General features: G+C 45.1%; 1 pseudogene across 1 annotated transcript in view; it reads right to left on the bottom strand.

Moving 5' to 3' along the window:
• Positions 1-7,381: 7,381 nt before the first annotated feature.
• LOC144805939 (uncharacterized) overlaps positions 7,382-24,935 on the bottom strand; it is a 372,336-nt pseudogene continuing 354,782 nt past the window's right edge. The window contains exon 5 of the transcript XR_013605634.1: positions 7,382-10,675. The product of XR_013605634.1 is annotated as an uncharacterized LOC144805939 (transcript). The remainder of the gene's footprint in view (positions 10,676-24,935) is intronic.

The following is a 24,935-nucleotide window of genomic DNA, read 5'->3' as shown; positions in this document are numbered from 1 at the left end:
AGAATGGTTTTAAAGATGCAAAAGGTGGCACAATCAAGCATAAAATGCTTTGGGAACAAGTAGTTCTTTTACAAAAAGAACTACAAAAGACTCACGTGATACATACACTGAGTCATCAGCGTGATGGCGTTCACGTTGCAGGGAATTCATTGGCTGATGAGGCCGCGAAGGCAGCGTGCAAACGGCTTCCGTAGCTGCCATCACCCGGTCAAAAACAAAAATAGACAGCGACATATTACAGGCTGTCTGCGCTACGGTAAAAGATGCGATAGAAACACTCCCGAAAGGCTTTCCAGTAAAGTACTCATACATAACTGATGCGAATAACGTTCCATTTGCTCGAATCCCTGGAGTGGGGGATAGGGCAATTCCAAACATGGAACATAGGTTAGGACTCATTATAGCGGCACACAAAGGACTTGCTTCTGTACATGCTGGCGTTTCAGCCACAGTATCATTATTAAAACAGAGATACTGGTGGCCACAAATGAGAAGACAAACCAGGAACTATGTTCTAGAATGTGAAATATGTCAAAGAATGAAGGTATCAACAGTGAAACGTCCAGCACAGACGCCCCTTCTAATCTCAGATAAACCATTAGCATGTGTTTACCTGGATCACTGCGGTCCCTTACATAGGGATGGTAACTATAAATATATCATGGTCGCAGTGGATTCATGCACGAGATTCATATGGATGTGGCCCCAGCGATCGGCTGACGCCAGAACTGTTATAAAAGATTTGCGAGTCTTTATCGGCACATACGCAATTGGCATGCTACATTCTGACCAGGGTCCTGCTTTTAGCTCTCGAGCTTATAAGGAGGCCATGACCAGCATGGGCATTGCATTGCGGTACTCTTGTCCCTTTCATCCTGAGGGAAACGGAATCGTGGAAAGAAAAAACCGTGACATAAAGCAATCTATAACAGCAAAGGTATTAGGTTCGGGAGCTGGGTGGGTCAAACATCTAATAAGTGTCCAACGTAGTCTAAACAATCTGCCAAGAAATTCTCTGAGAGGTCTCAGTCCGTACGAACTATTGTTTGGGACTAGAATGTTAATCCAGGACTTAGATAGTCAGACTTCAGTGGCTAAAGAAAAATGCTTTGATATCAAAGATCGCTTGGCTATTTTACAGGACTTAAATGAAACAAGAAAAGACCTGAGCAACATAAAGTTGAAACAACAGCCAACAACCACTGAAGAGAAACCACCTGTCCCAGCAAGGCCTGTCTGGATTCCAAAGATCGGGGATCTGGTCAGAGAGAAGATCGCGGTAAAGAAGGAATTTGGGCCTTCTTACAGAAAAGCAGTTCCTGTCTTGTCTGTCAACGGGACGAGATCTGTAGTTCTACCGCCCCTTGCTGGTAAAAAGGAGAACCGAGTTGTATCCATCGACCTGGTTAAACCACAATCATGTGGCCGATAACAAATAGTAGGCCAAGTGGACTCCCAAGGAGTAGCAGAACACCAAGGTTTGCTACAAATACAGAGGTTCAAACTGAAAGACTAATCACATTTGGGAAATCTTCGGTGAATCAACAAGGACTATGCAACAAAGCAATAGAACTTGAACCTCTTAAAACCCAAATCAAAGCTTTTCATCAAGAAACACCAACCTACAATGATGTAACTACAGACTATTTTAATGAAACAATGCAAATTCCAAAAGCAAAAAGTAATCAAGAAGCAATTGAAACAATTGACAGAACAGCATCAGGCTACTTCATCAACTTCGATGATTCTTCTGAAGATCCAAATGAACCGGAAGTACATCCGACAACCAGACCTTTTAAAGACAAAGCAAATGAACTTTTTCATCAACTAAAAGAAACCTATCTCATTTCTCCATGGATTGAAATTTGGGTGGCACTAGGTGCATTTGTCCTCATACTTTGGCTCATCATGGTACTATGCTTGGGACATTTTATTGAGGGAAAATATGCTAAAATGGACACAGCAAGCCAGAATATCAACTTGGTCCTTAAACCACACACATCTTCACACGTCGAGAAAAGAGAACTTTCTTCAGTCAACTTCACAGCCAATCCTATACCCGGCGGGGTAGCATGGGACAAAACTGAATATGAAATATATGGTCCGGTTGAACTTTTAAAGTATCCAAACCAATTTAAGATTTTGTTAAGTGACTTTGTAAAACCAAGCACATTTGCTGATGATTGGGACTTTGAAAGTATTAATGATATGATGTCTAATCTTGTGATGCTGCAAAATTTACAGAACATGATTATTTGCAAGGTTCATCTAATTATGATGAGATGTTTTGCTACAACCATTATGGTAACCATTATCTGCATAAATCTTCTCAACCTAGAAATGTTTTAAATTATAACCAATGGGAACATTGTGCAACTCCACCAAAAGGCAGTTCTAAAACATTTTATGATAAATATTCATACTTTTCAGGGTTTAACACAAGTAATTCAGAAACATTCTATTTTAAATTGTTAAATAAGACAGGAGTGAAAACCATGCTTACAAACACAAAATTGATATATTCAGATTCATTTTTTGAAAAAATGAATATATTTGGTTTTAATTTCTGGAACAAAAACATTGAAACAAAAACGATCTGGGGCACAAAAGATTGGCAAGTGCAACGTATAGAAGCATTATTTAGAGCCTGCATGATCCCAGAACAAATTATATTTTTGAATGACACAATTCAACAGACCACCTGTCTTGGTCTAGCCAAAATCAAAGACTTAAACAAACTGTCTATTCCAAAGCCAACAACGGATAGTAATAGCACTACGGATGTTGAGATAGACGTAAACCATATTATAAACCAAAACAGAACACATCCTGAATGGAAACAATGGTTGATCTGGCCCACAGACACAAATAACTGTCAAGACAGATTCCTGAACAAAATACAGGGGTTCAAATTGACCAGGCCAGACCCTAGATACGCCCAGAGACAACATCCAGGGATAGTAACTACTTACAGTGTGGGAAAGCTCTGCCTTCAATGGCTACATACCTCCACACTGGCAGAAATTAAGCAACACCTAACTTTACTTCAAGAAGGTGCTGACTTGCGTGATTTCATTTTGGGACCACGCAAACAGCGTCAAAAACGTTTCATAGCGGCCTCTATATATGCAGCTTATAACGAAGCTTGGAAAGAAACTCAAATTGAGACAGCAGAAAAAATACGGGAAATTGACCGTGTTAATTTGGAAAAATCACTTTCTGTTGTAGACAATGGGTTAATGACTCTGTCTTCCAGAATATATTCACTGGACAGTATTGTGTCTTCAGCAATCGATATAATAGAGCAAGACTTACTGATGTTACAACATGGTCAGTCTCAGTTACGTTCTATTGTACAGCTTGGCTGGACGTTACAAAATCTGCGTTCGGGCTATGTGCCTTTGCGTTTAATCAACACAAAGTCACTGTTTAATATCTTTAACCTTACTGATAAACAAATCAGTTTGGCACAGAAGGGTGCTGACTATACAATTCTGAGCATTGAAAAACTTGAGAGATTACCATTGACAATGTCAGAACGACCTGTCATTGAATGGATAATACATGGGATAATAAATATTCCGATAACGACTTTCCAGTTTCAATACTGCCAAAAATATATACAGGCAGGCCAGTATGAAAGGTTGGGTAAAGGATACATTAAGTCGACATGGGACTTGCCCTATACACACACATGTGTCAGTAATAAGGGACAGAGTGTATTTCTTAGTGGCAATAATTGTGCAAGATCACTAAGCGGTATACTTCTGTGCCAGGGTATTAGTTTACATGGGGCCTGTGAAGGGACTTCAAATAACCTTTCATGTCACCAGTTAGGCACACCTGCAACACGAATAGAACCATTCTTTAGGAGACTCTCGAACGGGAGTTACATTCTAATTGTAGATCGCAGATGTTGCAGCCTATTGCCCGGAAAACCTTATCTCGTGAGCGTGGCTACGAAGGTCATGTGCTGTGAACGAGTATTGTTCCCAAACGATACTCCAGACAGGGAGGCAAGGTTATGGCCCAGTTTTAATTTCTCTTCTATTCGAATTGATACTTTAATGAGAATGAAGACTGTGCTCCTACAGACGCCAACCAGGTTGACGTCATCAAAAGAAACGTATGATCTCCAAGTTGCAAGGACAACGGCAGAGATTAATTCATTGCTATCAACAAATAGCCCCATACACTTCGCAGAAATACTAAACGAAATCTTAAATATTTCTGATACGAGCGGTATCGCAAGTGTACTTAAGACAGTTTTTTCAGGCGCTTTGACCCCATTCAAAGCCATCCTTGGTATTTTTCCTAACTTCGTCCATTCCATCTTTGGCGGACTACCTCTCCTGTTGGGACTAATAGCAGGCGTCCTATTTTTGCTATTTTTGCTTCGATATGGCAAACCATGTCACAGACATGACTCCAGCAACAATGGAAGAAACAATCCTAGCTATTGGCTACCGGGACCGCATAACTAAAGTCCTTGGACTAGCACGGCTACGAGATTTAAATATGACCTGGTTTCTTTCATTCAGACCCTTGTGGCAGTCTTGTGTTGTGCCTGTACTAAGGTGCTTGCTATGCGGCGAGGAATGCGTGTTGGACACCTGTCTCTCACTACAATCAGAACTGCACTGTTGAGTCCAGTTAAGGCTCATGCATTGTGCTGTCCCCAGCGGCTACCAATTCTGATGACGGCATTCGTGGAGGCTTCACCACTGCGATTGAAGGGTAGTGAAGTACAAGATGAAAGCAGCATCGATCAGGTACGACCATCTGTCAGCAATGCTGATCATACCATCACTGAAAGCAATCATGCGCATGAATGCATGGTAGCGTCATTTTCCCACCTTGTCGAACTATCACCAGAAGCTGTTGACTGTTTTTTCGAACATCTTAACGATATGATGTTTTCACCAGAACAGAAAGAATGACTTTGAGCAACGTGCACACAGCGTTCCCTGAACTCTGATTTGGCCTTCAATTTTGAAAACAAAGCAACTAAGAATTTTTTCGAGTCTGCTCCTGCAAGCAGGAACTTTTCTCCAAACACATAATATTTACCTATCAGGCACTTATCTTCTGCTTAAAGTGAACTATTCTTAGAGAACAGAAACTTCTATTTTTAGGTAACTCTAGAAAAAACATTACCTCGACCTCTAGGGTTTTTATACATACGATTATATTTCTATGTGATGAAATGGTCTCGCACTTTTTCTTCTGTACTTAGAGCCATTTCATGTGTTATTTTCGCAAATCATTCATGCTGATATCAAATGTGCATCCTCTTTTTGAATGATTACACTGCTTGAGAGCATACAGTAACTATATTCATTTCTTCATGTGTTACGCTGAATACATTTTTATGCAAATTGATGTATTTTGGGGTGGTTTAAATACACATTCGAAAGTTAGTTATGTTATGTTATGTTTACTATGCTTAGGTTAGTAAATATGGCCACAGATTCCGTGGAGTGGGTGTGATGTATTTCCTATGGGAACTGTATCGAGATTCCTGTTTCTGACCCTTGTCCGGTTAATAAATCACTAGTGGCCATACAACGGCACAGAAACCCATTTTCTGATTAGGTCATAGCGCATGCTAACACATTAGGCAAGCACTATTCCTCCAGCCCCCATTGAAAGCATACCGAGTTCTCAAAACAAATCAAACCTCCAGCAACCTGGGAAATCCCCCGCAGCCATTGTTTTGATTTTGCCAAGAACTCCAGTAAAGAATGTAAGAACGACCAGTTCTTATGACATCCTTATTGACGTATTTATGTCCATCCTTACGTCAATCTCGGCACCTTTCAGGTATAAATATTACCGACATTGCCCTAAGCAACACACGTTGGTGGTGACGAGATTGGAGCAGCGAGACTTGCCGAGGATCCCAGCTGACAGAACAGCCCACGGACGCTGCCCCTCCCTTTTGACGCGCTGAGAGAGAGACGCTGCCTTTTCTCCTGCCGAGAAATCCAGCCCCAGCGTTCCCAGCCGCCCTCGCAGGCAACTGGGATATCGAGTTCTGAGATAGAGATACCAGCCCTCCAGCCCTCTAACTCCCAGGTACAGAACTGAATAACCCCTCACAGAGAATTCTTAAATCAGATCCTTGGCAAAGCAAACTTAACTTAAACTGTTACTTATCTACTCCCGCCCAAGTATTAGGCTTAGGTCAGGTACACTGGGGTAGGCGTAGTTAGAAGCACCAGTTAAGTACGATTAGTCAAATGTATATATGTATGTATCTATTTTATCCATTTTAAAGTATCATATGGCTAAGAAACCATATCAATGCTTTTACAGTATTATTTTATAATTCTGTTTTTACTGTATGCACTTTACTTAACAATAAGTATTGCAATAATAGCGATTCATTTCTCTTGTACGAGAAAAGAGACTGATCAATAAATAACACCTTTTTATTGAACACGCCCGTCTCTTCCTTTTCTCTACAAACTGGTGAAACTAAGAATGCACGTACTGACTGAGTAAAATAAGTTGTCTTTTATTTTCACACGACTCTAGAGATATACTCTTGATTAGGGGAGAGCAAAGTTGTCATGTTCTATGGTTGTCAGAAACTAAATCCCTTCTTGTCTATCCAGGGAGGTTAAACTCCTCCTTGCCTATTCGAGAAAGTTTCTAGTGAACTCTGAGCTAGCTGGCAAACACATAACTTTAAGTCTAATATCGTCAGTAGAAGACCTAGTTAACCTCAGTCCTACGTCTATACTATTGAAAATATTATTCCAATGCGCAGAGCCTATTGGGAAAATAGGAACTACACTACAATGTCAACCTACCTAACGTAACATCTGTACTTATTAATTGCATATGCATACGGCAAGAATATATTAGGAAAAGCTACTTAAATGCTAAAATAATATCAGGTAAAATACGAGTAATATGGGAGTAATACATTTCAACGCTAACAGACCCTCCTTTTAGCATTTATTAGCTAACACGGACATCTTTATTCTTGCTATCAGGTAAAGGTTGTTACAAATTTTAAAGTAGAGACAATAGATGAATACAGACGATTACATGTGAAGTAAGAATATATGCATGAATGCATAGCAAACGATTGGAAGAAAATGACACTAAACATCAGTAGTACGAGTAACATCAGGAACAGAACCTGCAAGAGAAGTAGTTGAACCAAAAACACTCATCTATTTTCATAATAGTATCAAGCTCCTTTTGAAGCATTATAGTTGAATTAATATCATGAACTGAAATCCTTTTGGGAGAAAAATATGTAGCACAGTATGAGCAGCATAAGGGAAGACACTGAATCAAGACACATCAACAAATTAAAAGAACAATTAAATATATCACTTTTTCTAGAATCCAACCCCAACCACCAAATAAAGACCAACTCAAATTACCGCTCTCCATTCCTCGAACATTTTACAAAATGTCTCAAATATGCTGAGTGATATTCCTTTTCTTATTCGTGATACCGACCACACACTGCTCTCCTATTATTGCGCAAGCACCACCGCTCTTAGCTACAATAAAATCGACCGCATATCTCGTTTGCTCAGAGTATATGCACATACTGAAAGCACAGTCCTGGGCACACGTAATAAGGTTATAACATTGGTTGAAATGTCTCGTATTGTACCAATATCTGTGGTCGACACCAGTATAATATGCAAATGTATTTAATAATACAACAAAGAAAAACAACCAGGCAACAGGTGTTTCGTCACATAAGGGAAGTAACCCGTGACTTCTTCAGGGCTGGGGACGATACCAAACATATAGTAAAATAGTAGAAAATCATAGAATTAGTTGTTACAAAAACCAAGATAAACACAACAATGGGGAAATGTATATCGAGACCACCAATAGCATGTGGAAACCCTAGGAAGAAAAGTAGACAGACAAATGTAAATGTGACTTAGTATGGAGACAGGCCTGTGGTGTAAAAGTTGTGACTGCACACGGGAGAGAGCAAAAGAACGATTTTGGAATGATAATGAGAAACAATACTAACAAGTGGTGAATATTGGTGTTGGGGTGACATCAAAAGGTGGTAACATGAAATGCAACGTAAATAAATATACTTGAGCAAAATGACATGTTAATTCTTAACACAAACACACTAAGTGCAAAATTCTAGAAATAGTACAATGGAGAAAATGAGAGGAGAGACTCTTGAGCATAATCAATGGCAAGCTGAGTAGGGGAACTGATGTAATGGGAACCAAAATATATAGGGAAGAGACAAGTCATGCACAATAGCTCTAAAAGGGAATTGAAGCACATGAGCCCAGGAGGGGGAGACTGCCATAGGATCAACTTGTAAAATGATAGTCACGAACATGTGTGTCCCTATACCATAGTCATGAGAATACTAACGTTGAAGGGAGGAAGAATGCAATACCTGTCTGGTGGTGCAGACACTCATACACTCTCATTCATAGTTAAAAGAAGAAGAGTTTCAGCCCTATGATGGGTCCCACAAATGCCTAAAGAGAAAACAGTTCACTACTGGAAGGTCTTAAGGACTTAAACATCAGTTGTTTGTGATTTCACTGCCTCTCAGGGACCGTTCCTCATGGCTTGGTAGCTCTGATAATCGACTAAAACTCTTCCCACATTCATAGAACTTGAATTATTTTCCCCCTGTGTGAGTTCGTTGTTGATACCTTAATGCTGAAGAGAAGTGAAAACTATTCTCACATTCACTACAATTATAGGGTTTTTCCCCTGTGTGCATTCGCTGATATGTTTGGAGGTTTGATAAGTGACTAAAGCACTTTGCACATTCACTGCACTTGAATGGCTATTCCCCTGTGTGTGTTCGCTGATGAATCCTTAATGTTGAGTAACGACTAAAAATGCTTTCACATTCATTGCAATGATATGGTTTTTCCCCTGTGTGAGTTCGATTATGTGTTTCTAGATTTTCTAATTTACTAAAGCTCTTCCCACATTCACAGCATTTAAATGGCTTTTCTCCTGTGTGTTCGCTGATGATTTTGTAGGTGTGATAACCGACTAAAGCACTTTGCACATTCAGTGCACTTGAATGGTTTTTCTCCTGTGTGTGTTCGCTGATGATTCCTTAGTATTGAAGAGAAGCGAAAACTACTGTCACATTCACTGCAATGATAGGGATTTTCCCCTGTGTGTGTTCGCTGATGTGCTTGGAGGTTTGATAACCGACTAAAGCTCTTCCCACATTCACTGCACTTGAATGCTTTTTCTCCTGTGTGAGTTCGCTGATGATTCCTTAATGCTGAAGAGTTGCGAAAACTACTGTCACATTCACTACAATGATAGGGTTTTTCCCCAGTGTGTGTTCGCTGATGACTATTTAGGTCTGATAACTGACTAAAGCACTTTGCACATTCACTGCACTTGAATGGTTTTTCCCCTGTGTGTGTCTGATTATGTCTTTGAAGGTTTGATAACTGACTAAAGCTCTTTGCACATTCACTGCACTTGAATGGTTTTTCCCCTGTGTGTATTCGCTGATGTGTTTGGAGATTTAATGAGTGACTATAGCTCTTTACACACTCACTGCACTTGAATGGCTATTCCCCTGTGTGTGTTCTCTGGTGTCTTTGAAGGCTTGATAACTGACTAACGCTCTTCTCACATTCAATGCAATGATATGGATTTTCCCCTGTGTGTGTTTGATGGTGTCTTTGTAGTTCTGATAACCTACTAAAGCTCTTGACACATTCACTGCACTTGAATGGCTTTTCTCCTGTGTGTGTTCGCTGATGTCTTTGTAGTTCTGATGACCTACTAAAGCTCTTGACACATTCACTGCACTTGAATGGTTTTTGTCTTGTGTACGTGTGCTGATGAAGCTTGAGTGGTGATGACAAACTAAAGCTCTTGCTGCAGGTGTATGATTCTTCTTTCTTGGTTAGTGTCTGTGGGTCAGTTATATGTTTGTCTACATCCCATGACTGTATTTCCTGATGGGCTAACATGGCTGATTAAGCACACACACTTTATATGCGTGCAGTATTTTGCACATTTGATTTCTGTTTAAACAATAAATGCAATAGCCACCAAATATTTGCCACACTCCTAATACGTAGAAGGTGACTTTGTAGGTAATTGTGACTTTAGATTGGATTATGGCTATGCATGCTTGAGGGTAAAGATGTATCTTCCTTCTGACCAGTGCAAATTAGGACAGTCTATTTTATTGTAGATAGAAGAGCTCGTCTTTCCTTTACCTGTCAGTTGTCTGGCTCCGCTCTGTTGTGCTCTTCTCTGGTTACTGTTGTTTGTCCAGAAAGAGTTTACAATTCACCTAGAGCACGGAATGATGGCTTGTCATCATATTAGAAAACAGAGCACTGCGGTAATCACATCATACCGATCCCATAATCAAAGTTGCTATTGGACACTTGTTTATACAGGAGGTGGTTTGTTATTGTTGTTGCCTTAATTTTCCTAAGGTCATTTCTTCGTCTTGTGGTGTGGAGGTGCACAGCTCAGACTCTTACAATCACTGACCTGCCCTTGATGCTTCATCCAGGATCTGTCAGTTTGTGTGCAGGGTCCTCTGTCTCCGACTGCACTGATGTTTTCCTGAATACTGTAGCTCATTATTTCTGCTATTATTGAAGATTTACAGCATTCGCTTGATTATTGATGATCAATTCATACATTCAAGGCTTGTTTTCTGTTGGATGTAAAGATATTGAAAATTACTAAATTGAAACATAATGGAATGAGAATTCACAATGTTTAACTGGTTGTAAAAGACCTTTCGGGGGAGATTTACCAAATCTCCACACAATGCAGCGCAGCCCCCCCCGTGAGGCTGCGATGCTCGACAGGGAGGGAGCAGGAAAGCACCATATTTTCAAAGATATGGCTCTCTCCTTCCCTCTCCCTTGCGCCAGCACTGATTACAGCGGCCCTGCACCATGCACACACCTTAGCACAAGAGCGCTAGGATGTATGTGGGTGAGCCCAGCATAGGTTTTCGTACAGGACGGATACCCTTCCTGTACAAAATAGTAGACACGAGGGAATGCTTTTCCCACGTTGTATGCGTGTTGCAGAGTGCAGCATGCATGCAAAGTCGGAAAAGGAAGGATAAATCAAAGCATTTCTCCTTCCTTTGCGCCTAGTTTAAAAGGGTGCAGTTTTTTCACGCTAAACCCAATCTACTGTATTTGGTAAATTGGTTTTAGTGTGAGAAACCTTGGGTGGTTGCACGGGAACGCCCATGCACCCACCTTGACAGGCCCCCAAGGTGTGAAGTAATGCGAAGCAGTGATATGTACTACTTCACATTACTTTTACGTTATTTCCAGCGCTAAACAAGAGTAGGGCTGGAAAGTAAATTAGGAAAAAAAGATTTTGCGCTGTTTTGTGCCACTTTTGTGACAAAAATACGGCGCAAAATATTAGTAAATCTCCCCCTTCTTCTTTACCACCTTTAAAACTTAGCAAGGAATTATTCATCATACACAGATATTTAACTAAAAGTTCTGTTGATCAGGTGACATCTTATTAATGTCTGAAAAGGAGGTGATTTACCAGCGTTTACAGGCTAACTTAGCAAAGTAAGGGTGCTCACGGAGCACCCAAGTGCTTAGCGGTATAGCTTAAGATAGACGCATATGGTCAGGATTTCATTTAAACAACAATAGAGTTTAGAAAAAGAGATGGATGAGGCGGGGCTGCAAAATTTACAACAAAAGTAACTCCATTTACACACTTCTTCTCATTCTTTTCAAACTCAATTGAGATCATCTCAAATACCAACTCTTGTCTATTCCTCGATGTTCATAAGTCACCTTTGACACTTTCAACAGCTTCCTTGGTTCAAGCATTTCTGGTTTCCTCTAACTTGGAAGATTGGAACATTATTGTCAGTTGAGAGGGGTTTCCTATCGCCATAACATCTGTCCATCTCCCTGAAACTAGTAAAGCTTACAGCACCCGGTTCTTGTCCTGAAAGACAACTGTAAAAAGCTAGTCTTTAGTTCTTCCTAAGGTGGATAAAGTTCTGTAAGATACACCTCCATCCAGAGCTTTTGTGTAAAACAGAGCGAGGGGTTCACTGTAAGGCCTGTCCTTTAGATTATACACGCAGATAAGGCAAACAAACGTTGATTCATATAATTTCATATTCAACAATATCAGTCATTTAGTACTTATAGAGAATTCATCACAACCAATAATTTACCTGACATATCCCCGCAGCAGATGTGTGCATATTACTCTTTTTCCCCCCTTTTCAACCATTACATGGCATCTGGCATGACGTTGTCCGTTTGGGGCCCAGGATGCCACTTTGTGACTGGATGGGCATTTGGTAGAGCGGGAGGAGGTGTCAGTTATCCACAGGTGATGCAGCATTTCTACCTTTCCATATTTCTCTTCCTCTAGTTTATCTCATTTCCTGCCTTCGGTCCCTCTACTGCCCTCTGGCTGCTCACTCACTCTGTGGATTATATCAGAAGTCAAATAACAGCCTGACACTCACAAGACCGTGGTTCTCACTTCTTCCTCAACACTTATTATGGCCTAGTTTAGAGTTTGTCCAACATATTATTGCCTCAAAACTAGGGGTGGGCGAAGAATTCACCTCTGCCGGCAGAGCTCGCGAATTTTTGCCCAGAGTGCGGAGTTCCAAAAAACTCCATGAAGTAATGCAGAACTGAGTTTTTTTTCTCAAGCAGTTCTCCAACGGTAAGGTGGTGAGTGCTTGTGAGAAAATATAATGCACTAGACCTCCTCCTGGCGAGATTTCTCATTGCGGTAGGTCGGAGCAGGTCGCGACCACTCGAGTGTAGAAATCTGCCATTCTCGTTGATGAAGCTGCCACTCGATTAGAATGTCAATTTGAGCGGCAGAAAGCAGCAGCGCCCTCTGGAACAACGCGTAGTGCCGTTCGTGCTGCTGTTATAGTGTGGGACAAACTCCTGGCACTAAAAATCAGTGAGAGCAGTGCAACTTAACAAACTCTGCCACTAGCGGAAGTCTGCAGAGTGCGACAGAGTTTCCATGGCACTTCGTGGAGTTCCGCGGAGTAAAACTCTGCAAACGACGCCAAGGCATTATCAAAACGTGACAGATATCCTGCCTGCCTTATTATAATTGCCACAGGATGAAATGCATTCTTAATGGGGCGGGCAGGATACCTTTTTATCTGGGAGTGCTTCAGACAAATGTTTGATGTATCGTGTTTAAGCCGTTCCGACCTGGCAGCACCCCGTGGATAAACTAACAAGTATAAAGAAAGGGAGTGCTTCAGACAAATGTTTGATGTAGCGGGCAGGATACCTGCCACATTTGTGATGGAATAAACCATCCGCTGAAATCTAAATCAGGCCTTTGGTGTACATTGTGTCCAGTGTGGCTAGCTGGACTTGAAGGATCTTGTGGTTTGTGGGTCTCTCACTGCTTTGAGGTCATTGCCAGGCAGACCTTCTGTCAGCTGTGCCTTGTGCAGATCTTCCTTCCAGGCAGGACTTCTGTCAGCTGTGCCTTGTGCAGATATTCCTTTCGAGGCTGGACTTCTGCCAGCTGTGCCTTGTGCAGATCTTCCTTCCAGGGTGGACTTCTGTCAGCTGCGCCTTGTGCATCTCTTCCTTCCAGGGTGGACTTCTGTCAGCTGTGCCTTGTGCAGATCTTCCTTCCAGGCAGGACTTCTGTCAGTCGTACCTTGTGCAGATCTTCCTTCCAGGCAGGGACTTCTGTCAGCTGCGCCTCGTGCAGATCTTCCTTTCTAGGCAGGACTTCTGTCAGCTGCGCCTTGTGCAGATCTTCCTTTCTAGGCTGGACTTCTGTCAGCTGCGCCTTGTGCATATCTTCCTTTCTAGGCTAGACTTCTGTCAGCTGCGCCTTGTGCATATCTTCCTTCCAGGGTGGACTTCTGTCAGCTGTGCCTTGTGCAGATCTTCCTTCCAGGCAGGACTTCTGTCAGTCGTACCTTGTGCAGATCTTCCTTCCAGGCAGGACTTCTGCCAGCTGCGCCTTGTGCATATCTTCCTTCCAGGGTGGACTTCTGTCAGCTGCGCCTTGTGCATATCTTCCTTTCTAGGCTGGACTTCTGCCAGCTGCGCCTCGTGCAGATCTTCCTTTCTAGGCGGGGGCTTCTGTCAGCTGCGCCTTGTGCATATCTTCCTTTCTAGGCTAGACTTCTGTCAGCTGCGCCTTGTGCATCTCTTCCTTCCAGGGTGGACTTCTGTCAGCTGTGCCTTGTGCAGATCTTCCTTCCAGGCAGGACTTCTGTCAGTCGTACCTTGTGCAGATCTTCCTTCCAGGCAGGGACTTCTGTCAGCTGCGCCTCGTGCAGATCTTCCTTTCTAGGCAGGACTTCTGTCAGCTGCGCCTTGTGCAGATCTTCCTTTCTAGGCTGGACTTCTGTCAGCTGCGCCTTGTGCATATCTTCCTTTCTAGGCTAGACTTCTGTCAGCTGCGCCTTGTGCATATCTTCCTTCCAGGGTGGACTTCTGTCAGCTGTGCCTTGTGCAGATCTTCCTTCCAGGCAGGACTTCTGTCAGTCGTACCTTGTGCAGATCTTCCTTCCAGGCAGGACTTCTGCCAGCTGCGCCTTGTGCATATCTTCCTTCCAGGGTGGACTTCTGTCAGCTGCGCCTTGTGCATATCTTCCTTTCTAGGCTGGACTTCTGCCAGCTGCGCCTCGTGCAGATCTTCCTTTCTAGGCGGGGGCTTCTGTCAGCTGCGCCTTGTGCTGATCTTCCTTTCTAGGCAGGACTTCTGCCAGCTGTGCCTTGTGCATATCTTCCTTTCTAGGCTGGACTTCTGCCAGCTGCGTCTCGTGCAGATCTTCCTTTCTAGGCGGGGGCTTCTGTCAGCTGCGCCTTGTGCATATCTTCCTTTCTAGGCTAGACTTCTGTCAGCTGCGCCTTGTGCATATCTTCCTTTCTAGGCTGGACTTCTGTCAGCTGCGCCTTGTGCATATCTTCCTTTCTAGGCTGGACTTCTGTCAGCTGGGCCTTGTGCATATCTTCCTTTCTAGGCAGGACTTCTGTCAGCTGCGCCTTGTGCATATCTTCCTTTCTAGGCAGGTCTTCTGTCAGCTGAGCCTTGTGCATATCTTCCTTTCTAGACAAGACTTCTGTCAGCTGCACCATGTGCAGATCTTCCTTCCAGTAAGGACTTCTGTCAGCTGTGCCTTGTGCAGATCTTCCTTCCAGGCAGGGCTTCTGTCAGCTGTGCCTCATGCAGATCTTCCTTCCAGGCAGGACCTCTGTCAGCTGCTCCTTGTGTGGATCTGCTTTCCAGACAAGGGCTTATTTCCTCAAGGATCAGTTCAAAGGTCGGGAGAGGTAGAACTGGTCTAGGTCATCTTCTTTATTGCAGTTCTACTGGTCAAGCCACAGAGCTCGCGCTCTGAGATGAGGGAGAGTCTGCATTTTCTGAGCTCTGTGGAACATTAAGACAGTTCTACGGCATCCAGCACATACTACAAGACTCCAAGAGTCAACGCTACAAGTGTTGCTCCAAGGTTTAATTCAACCAATGTATCTGAACATCCCCTGGCAAATGCCAACTAGAGAATCAATCAGTCATTTGTTAAGCGCACTGCATACCCGCGAGGTTCTCAAGGCGCTGGGGGGGTAGGTGGGGGCCACTACTGATCGAACAGCCATGTCTTTAGTATCCTCCTGAAGGTCAGCAGGTCTTGGGTCTGTCGTAGGCTCAGTGGGAGGGTGTTCCATGTCTTGGCGGCGAGGTGGGAGAAGGATCTCACGCCGGTGGTTGTTCTTCGGATGCGACGGACGGTGGCGAGTGAGAGGTCGGCGGAGCGTAGCTGGCAGATGGGGATGTAGAAGGAGAGCCGTCTGTTGAGGTAGGCTGGGCCGTTCTTGTGGAGTGCCTTGTGTGCATGGATGAGGAGCTTGAAGGATATCCTCTTGTTGACGGGGAGCCAGTGTAGGTTCCTCAGGTGGGGGTGATGTGGCCGTGTTGTGGTACATCGAGGCTCTGTCGTGCCGAGGCCCTTTGGATGCGTTGTAGTCGATTGATGAGCTTGGTCGGGGCTCCCGCGTAGAGGGCGTTTCCGTAGACGAGTCTGCTGCTGACGAGGGCCTGGGTGACTGTCTTTCTTGTATCTGTCGGGATCCATCTGTAGATCTTGCGGATCTTGCGGAGCATGCGGAGGGTGTTGCAGCAGGAGGAGGAGATGGTGTTGACTTGCTTGGTCATTGAGAGCGTTGAGTCGAGGATGATTCCCAGGTTGCGTGCATGGTGGTTGGGGGTCAGGGCTGCCCCCAGTGCCGTTGGCCACCAGGTGTCGTCCCAGGCTGACGGGTTGGAGCCGAGGATGAGCACCTCCATCTTGTCCGAGTTCAGCTTCAGACAGCTGATCTTCATCCAGTTGGCAACAGACTTCATTCCTTTATGGAGGTTGGCTTTGGCGGTGATGGGGTCCTTGGTGAGGGAGAGGATCATCGGCGTAGGAGATTATATTGAGGTCGTGCTGTCGGGCGGCGTGTGCGCGCGGGGCCATGTTAATGTTGAACAGTGTCGGTCTGAGGGAGGATCCTTGAGGTACGCCGCAGATGATCTCGGAGGCTTCGGAATGGACCGGGGGAGGCGGACGCTCTGGGTTCTGCCGGAGAGGAAGGAGGTGGTCCATTCCAGAGCCTTGTCTCGGATCCCTGCGGCGTGGAGGCAAGCGCGTAGTGTGCGGTGGCAGACGGTGTCGAAGGCGGTGGAGAGGTCTAGGAGGATGAGTGCTGCAGTCTTCCCCTTGTCTAACAGGGTCCTGATGTCGTCGGTGGCGGTGATGAGGGCGGTCTCGGTGCTGTGGTTGCTGCGGAACCCTGACTGGGAAGGGTCCAGGATTCGGTTCTCTTCAAGGTATCGGGTTAGCTGTCTGTTAACAATGTTCTCGATGACCTTGGCCGGGAAGGGGAGCAGAGAGATGGGTCGGAAGTTCTTGAGGTCTCTTGGGTTTGCCGTGGGTTTTTTGAGTAGGGCGGTGATCTCGGCGTGTTTCCAGCTCTCTATTAAGGTCGCGGTCTCAAGGGAGAAATTGATGATGTTGCGTAGGTGGGGTGCGATGGAGCTGCTTGCTTTGTTGAAGACGTGGTGCGGGAAAGGGTCTGACGGTGAGCCGGAGTGGATTGTGCTCATGGTCTTGATGGTGTCATGGATGCTCACGCTGGTCCAGGCTAGCAAGGGCATGTGGTCGATGGTGTGGGGAGGGTCTATTGTGTTGCTGTCTGTTGGGGCTGTCTGGGTGTTGAAGCTGTCGTGGATGTCTGCTATCTTGCGGTGGAAGAAGGTGGCGAGGGAGTCGCACAGGGCTTGCGATGGCGGGATGTCGTTGGTGTTGGAGCTGGGGTTGGAGAGTTCCTTCACGATGTTGGAGAGCTCCTTGCTGTCGTGTGCGTTGATGTCGAGGCGGTCTTTGAAGGAGGTCTTCTTGGCAGCCCGGATGAGGTGGTGGTGGTTGCAGACGGCGTCCTTGCGTGCTGCGTTGCTGTCCGGAGTTTGTTCACGTTGCCATTAGTTTCCGGCATGCATGCTTGGAATCTAGGAGTTCTGGGGTGAACCAGCTGGCCCTCTTGCTGGTGTCACTGTGGGGGGGTTTCTTCAGCGGGTGAGGGTGTTGGCTTAGTCCTCGATCCAGCATCTGAGGTTGTGGGCAGCGACGTCGGTGTTGGAGGGTTCAGTGGGTGGGCTAAGAGTAAGGTTTGCATGTAGTTGGTCTTCGGTGATTTTGCTCCAGCAGCGGTGGGGGATCTGTTGGGTGCGGTGGTGTGTGGTGGGTTTCTGGAAGGTCAAGTGGATACAGCGGTGGTCGGTCCAGAGGAGTTCAGTTGTGTGGCTGACGGAGACATGCGGGCTTGAGCAGAAGACAGGGTCGAGCCTGTGGCCGTCGGAGTGGGTGGGCATTGTGACGAGTTGTCTCAGTCCGAGGTTGGCGAGGTTATCGATCAGGGTGGTGGAGTTGTTGTTGTTGTTGTTCTCAAGGTGAAAGTTCAGGTCTCCGAGGAGGATGTAGTCGGTGGAGGTCAGGGCGTGCGTGCTGATGAAGCCGGCGATGGAGTCGCTGAACTGGGGGCGAGGTCCGGGGGGCCGGTATACGAGGGTGCCTCGGAGGGTTCCATTGGGGTCTGTGTGGATCTGAAAATGCATGTGTTCGGCGTTGCTGAGTGCGTCATCAGTGCTAGTCGAGACCCTGATGCTGATTCCTCCTCCACCTCCGTTGGTGCGGTCTCTGCGGGTGATCTTGTAGCCGTCTGGGATGGCTATGGCGATGTCGGGTGCGGAGGAGTTGTTCAACCAGATCTCTGTCAGGAAGGCGACGTCTGGGGAGGTTGTGTTGAGCAGGTCCCAGAGCTCGACGGCGTGTTTGCGTGCGGAGCGGGTGTTCAGTAGTATGCATCGGAGGTGGTTGAGGTCTTTCTTGGCGGGTGGTTTGTCTGCTCTGTGGCTGGTGTAGCTTCAGTTCCGGCAGGTGAAGGGAGCGTGTGTGCGTCCGGGGTGAGAGCGTGCAGAGTGCTGGCATCGTAGTGGTGGCGGGTGTGGGGGCCAGGGGTTCTTGCGCTAGGCGCGGTCCAGGCGCGGGAAGGCGCAGACAGGCTTGCTGCGTGCCAGCTGCACTTCCGCGCAGCGGCCGGCATGTGTGGGGAGATGGGAGTGAGGAGCAGCTGGGAGGCGGGAGCAGCGAATGGGCAGTCAGGGGGCGGAGCCGTAGGGGATGCAGTTGCGGGGGTGGTGAGGGGCGACGAAGGAAACAGAAGGCAAAAGGGCACAACAATTGAGGGGGAAACAAATGGCACAGAGGGCAGAAAGGTCACAAAAAGGGCAAGAAGGTCACAAGAATACAGGGGGAAACGAGTGGCACAGAAGGCAAAAAGGTCACAGGAAGGGCAAAAAACTCACAGAAAAAGGAGGGAAATGAGTGGCACAGAGGCACAAAGGTCACAAGAAAGGGCAGAAAGGTCACAAAAAACGGGGGGAAACGAGTGACACAGAAGGCAGAAAGGTCATAGAAATGCAGGGGCAGCTAAGCAACAGAAGGCAAAAACGGGCAGAGAGACACGGGGGCCACGAGGGGAGCAGAAGGAAAAACCAGGCAGAGAGACACGGGGGGCAGCGAGGGGAACAGAAGGGAAACCGGGCAGATAGACACTGGGGCAGCGAGGGAGAGAACAGACACAGGCGGTGCTGTGCGGAGGGGGAGCGACCTACTTAGAATGGTCAAGGGTCGCTCTCCTCACCACGCAGCGGCCAGCCTATATGGGGAGGTGGGCGGGAGGAGCAGCTGGGAGGCGGGAGGTGGGGGGCAGTGAATGGGCAGTCAGGGGGGCGGGGCCACAGGGGACGCAGTGGCGAGGGGCGACAAAGGAAACAGAAGGCAAAAGGGCACAACAATTGAGGGGGAAACAAGTGGCACAGAGGCAGAAAGGTCCCAAGAAAGGGCAGAAAAGGTCACAAAATATGTGGGGAAACGAGTGGAACAGAGGCAGAAAGGTCTAAAGAAAGGTCAGAAAAGGTCATAAAAATGGGGGGAAACGAGTGGAAAAGAGGCACCCGGACCCGGCGGCGTGGGTAGGTCGAGCAGTTGGACACACGGGAGACTTTAACCATATTTTGGATGTCTGAACCCGATGTACAGTCCGCCAGGAACTGCTGTAGCGTGTATACTTGACACATTAGGCAGATGCAGCACAACACAGGTATATTACCACATGGAACACATTTCCTTTTGTGAAATTTTTAGAATAGTACACTAGATACTCAGATAGATCCTGCTAACGTAGACAGTCTTCCACTATAGATACTTTCATTACTAAGGTCCTGAAGCATCGCGTGTCATTGTACACACATGCGAGAAACATGTTGACCGTTTAGATCACACACTAACCGAGACTCATACAGGAAACATTGAATTCCAACGAAGACCGGCTAGTCTTTCATTTTAATTAAAGCAGGGGACCCCCAGAATAAACTTTATACTGATACTCCTAGCTTTATTTTAACTCACATATACGTCTACGCTGTTCTGGACCCACACCCTCACTTCACATGACGGCAATTAGATAAAAGATCTCCGCTAAAGTGCCCCTCTTTAAGGTGTCGCCCGTTGGGTATTGCACCGCCGACCTAACTAGGAGCATCTCAGATGATGAAGCATGACACCTGAAAGGGTGTGTGAGGGCATTACATCCAAAAAATGGATGCCTAACTGTAGGACTCATTGAGACCAACAGTATCCAAACACTAGTGTGACACGTACATTCACCCATTTGAGGAACAGCCCAGCCTTTTTTGTAAAACTTACGACTTTAGGGCACACGCTGAGGTTGGATCTACCACTCTTAATGAGTGGAAATTGCCCATCGAAACCCCCTAACCCCTTGTCGTAAACAGAGGCACAAAGGTCATAAGAAAGGGCAGAAAAGGTCACAAAAAACGGGGGGTAACAAGTGGCACAGAAGCACAAAGGTCACAAGAAAGGGCAGAAAAAGGTCACAAAAAACGGGGGGAAATGAGTGGCACAGAGGGCACAAAGGTCACAAACAAGGGTACAAATGTCACAGAAATGCAGGGGCAGCTAAGCAACAGAAGGCACCACGGGCAGAGAGCCACGGGGGTTGCATGTGGAGCAGGAGGAAAAACCGGGCAGAGAGACACGAGGCAGCGAGGGGAGCAGAAGGAAAAACCAGGCAGAGAGACACGGGGGCAGGGAGGGAGAGAACGGACACAGGCGGTGCTGTGCGGAGGGGGAGCGACCTACCTGGAAGGGTCAAGGGTCGCTCCCTTGACCCGCCTGCCTGCCTGCCTGCACCAGCAGAGTGCAGAAAGCTTTTCAAGCACCTGGAGGTAAATGGACTTTCTCTATCTATCGTAACTGAAGATGTTAAACCTTGGTAACATCAATCCCCTCTGGACAAGGTCCTCCATTTTGCTATCGGAATGTAACTCATCCTGCGCAGACACAAACCCTCTAGTCCGTATTGCATGAAGCTGGGAGGTTCTCACCCAAAAGAGGGCCCTCCACAAATTGCTGACATTTTCTTACACCCGCTGGACAGCCGTGGCAACACACAGACCAACTACACCCCCATCCACCTGCCAGGATCAAGACTCAGATCTTTCAACCTTCTCTATTACCGTCTTTGGAACGGCCCGTCTCTGGGATTCGTGGAAGCTCCACACTCAGTGAGCTCAGAGTTGCCTTCTAAAACCATCTCATGAGAGTGGGAGAAAAGAACATTAAGTGACACGCACTGCACAGACGTGTAAATAAATCTACTATTATCGTTCCATGTACCATTGTCCTACTGCTGATGTTTCGACATGGATGTTTTGCCGTCTATCACAGCAGCTTCTTCATTTAAAATCTTACTCATCAGTTTGTTTTCCATCATACCTATTTACCTATGTACTGTTTCTGACCCTACGACATCTTTGGCAGGCATGCTGTGCTGTCTGTTGCTTCATAAATGGGAAGTAGATTGCTACTGCTGTAGCGTAGTTCCTATATTCCCAATAGGCTCTGCGCATTGGAATAATATATCCTATAGATTAGACGTAGGACTGAGGTCGACTAGGTCTCTACTGAATATACTAAACTTACTAGTGAGTGTCAGCTAGCTCAGAGGTCACTAGAAACTTTCTCGAATTCACAAGAAGAGATTAATTTCTGACAACCGCATAAACATGAGAACTTTGTTTCCCAAGAATGAGGACCTTACCTCTAGAGTGGAGGAAACAATAGATACGTATTTTACTCAGTCAATCTTTATTATGCTTTGGAACTCCTTAGAGGTCCACATAAAGAAAAAATACAATACAAAAATACCATTCACAGCGAAAATAGACAAATCATCGCAATTCCAATTTCTAGAACACAAAGTGAGATATTATTAGACACGCCAGTCTTCAAAAAATTTCTAAAAAACATTTAAAAAAATTAAAAATATGAAAACAAAATCTCTCATTAGGGGGATTATATAAAGCACACATAAAAGAATTCACATTTAGAATACCCATTTGCAAGCATATGTGTCTTAGCCATTTGCTGCGATAGGGACGCAGCGCTGGGCATATAAAAAGTACATGTATTCGATCTTGAATAGAATGATGACAAAAATTGCAAATTGCAGATACTCCATGCCATTTAAACAAAAGATTATTTAGGGGTAGCAGATCTTGTCTCAATAAAAACCAGAATCTCCGAATACCATGAGATAAGTTCCAAGTAGCGTAAGGTTGGGCGGATTTTCTTGCGAAAGAATCAGTAAGAAGATTAACACCCTTCTTATCAAAAATAGCAGTAAAGTCTAGTCTATAACTAAGGTCCCATGTAGCATCTTTCAGGACAGACTTTAACTGGGATGCAGATAAAGAAAAGAGAGTACTCTCTTCCAACTGCAAGAGGGATACAGCCTTTCTAAAATTGCTAACAATCAAGGAGTGTTCCCCTAAACCTCCCAATAGTTCAGTCCTTAGGAGGAACCTCATAGTCCCCTCTTCTCCTCTGGCTATGCTTGCGACCCAGCGTACCACAGCCGCCAGGCCCTGCACCCAGCTGCTGCGCAAACCAAACTCAAGTCTGCAAGCTGCCACGGAGCAGGCAGAACTGACAGAAGATATACTTCTTAGCAATTTCCCCTCCACCTTATTTAAAAAATCCCAGTGCTTGATATCAATTAATTCTAAGCCATATAGAAGGGTGGATGGGACCTTTGCCCTAAAGACCTCCAGTAAATGAGAAAAATGCCTTTTTCCCAGAGCCGAATACAGTGAATTTAAGCTTCTTCCTTGAGCTAAAGCCTTACGGACACTGTTATCGATATGGGATTTGGCACTTAAATTATCACAAATTACTTTTCCAAGAAAAACGTAATTCTTTACAACCTCCAGTTTGTCATCTCCCACAGACCAGGTAAAGTTCCTAAATGTATGTTTTTTCCGGCCTGTGATGCACATAATTTTACTCTTACTTGCATTAATTTTTAGGAAATGATCAACTGCATACTGATGTAGAGCAAGGAGGCGTTTAGCAAGACCTTTGGGCATAAGATCCATTATTATGATATCATCCGCATATAACATACATGAGATGTGTTTTCCGCCCAGAATTGGAGCTATACCATCGCAAGAAGAAAGAGAAGCAGGTAAATCAGCAATATATAACGAAAAGAGTAACGGAGCAAGTAAACAACCTTGCTTAAGACCATTGCATGAAGGAATAATCTTAGAGAGCCCCCTGTCTCCTCCTTGCAAAACCTGGCACCAAGTGTCTGTATGTAGCAGCTGAATCATATCTAATAGATACGGCGGCATTCCCATAGCCGAGAGCTTTCTCCACAGCAGTGGACGGTCAACCTTGTCAAATGCTGTGGAGAAGTCTATAAAGGCCACATAAACTCTTCCGCCACGTACCCCTATATATTTATCAGTGATTGTCTGAAGAGCGGAGAGATTGTCCAGCGTTCCGTGGCCCTTACGAAAGCCTACTTGTTCTAAGGGTAAGATTTGTTTTAGCGCCACCCAATCATTAATTAGTGATAGTAGACATTTACAAAACACTTTCCCAATAGCGTCTAGGAGAGCTATTTGGCGATAGTTGATAGGTAGGTTCCTATCGCCCTTTTTAAACAACGGAACCAAAATACTCCCCTTCCAGGATGCTGGAATGTATTTTTTAAGATAACAAATCCTAAAAAGAGGAAATAGGATTTTACTCCAGGATACTGGATTTTGTTTTAAGACTGATATCGGGAGTTCATCTGGACCCATGGCACCGGATGAACGCATGTCTCTTATAGCTAATTCTATGGATAGTTCTGAGGGGTATTCAGCAATAGAGGAAGTATTTTCCTCAATTCCCCTAAGTTGCACATGCCGATCATTTTTTGCGTACAGACTTAAGATGTAGCTAACCCAGGTTTGTTCGGAGATAGGAATTGGAGATGGGCGCACTCTAGAACCACATCCCTCCCCAATAAGGGTCCAGAATTGTCTAGAGTTCCCATGGACAGCGGCTTCTCGCAATCCAATCCATAACAGGTCCTCTTTTTCTCTTTTCATTTTTTTCTTTAACCTACTCCTCCTCCTTTTAAGAAGAGATATTTTTTGGGGTCTTTCTACTGCACCGCATATGTATTGTTCCCTCACCAGCTTATTTATTTCCTTATTAAGGGAAACAACCGCTTTTGGGAGGGTATTTTTTTTCCTAGTTAGGTTCGATTTTTTAGCGGCAGAGATGACCTCCTTTATAAAAACATCAAAAGAACACTCTTCCACCCCCTGCCAATTATTTAAATTGGACACTGTTTTTTCAAGAAGGGGTTCTAGACCCTTCATGGCTTTATAATCCCAAAAACATCTTCCTGTTTTTTGAAAGGTGACCGCCTCCCTATCCAACGCCCAAATAACTCAGTCAATCGTGCATGCTTCGTTTCTACAGAGTTGCAGCGAAATAGTAAGACAGGCATTTTCAATAAAAAGGTTTATTGAACAGTCTTCTTTCTCATACAAGAGAAGTGAACTGCTACAATCGTTAAGCAGACTGCAAAGTATAATGCGTACAGCGAGAATAGTATTATAAAATAATACTGTAAAAGCATTGTATGGGTTCTAAGCCATATAAAAATACATACATAAATACACAGGCTAAAATACTCAACTGGTGCTTCTAAAATACGCCTACCCCGATGTACCTAACCTAAGTCTAGTACAAGGGAAGAAGTAAGTATTGTGTAGAATAGGTTTAGGTTTCTTTGCCAAGAATCTATCCAAGATTTCTCTAGGTTCTAATAAGCTCCATACATTAGTTAGAATGAAGGAGGTCTGGTATCTCTGTCTCAGGGCTCGACTTCCCAACTCCCCGCAAGGGGAGCTTGGAAACACTGGAGCTGGATTCTCGGCAGGAGAAGTGACAGCTTCCTGATCAGTGTGTCAGCTGGAGGGTCGGCTTCCTTCGGCAC

The sequence above is a fragment of the Lissotriton helveticus genome (assembly GCF_964261635.1).
Source record: "Lissotriton helveticus chromosome 1_1 unlocalized genomic scaffold, aLisHel1.1 SUPER_1_unloc_34, whole genome shotgun sequence".
NCBI lineage: Eukaryota > Metazoa > Chordata > Amphibia > Caudata > Salamandridae > Lissotriton > Lissotriton helveticus.
Note: the sequence above shows the minus strand (reverse complement) of the source record. Positions and strands in the feature narration are given on the sequence as shown.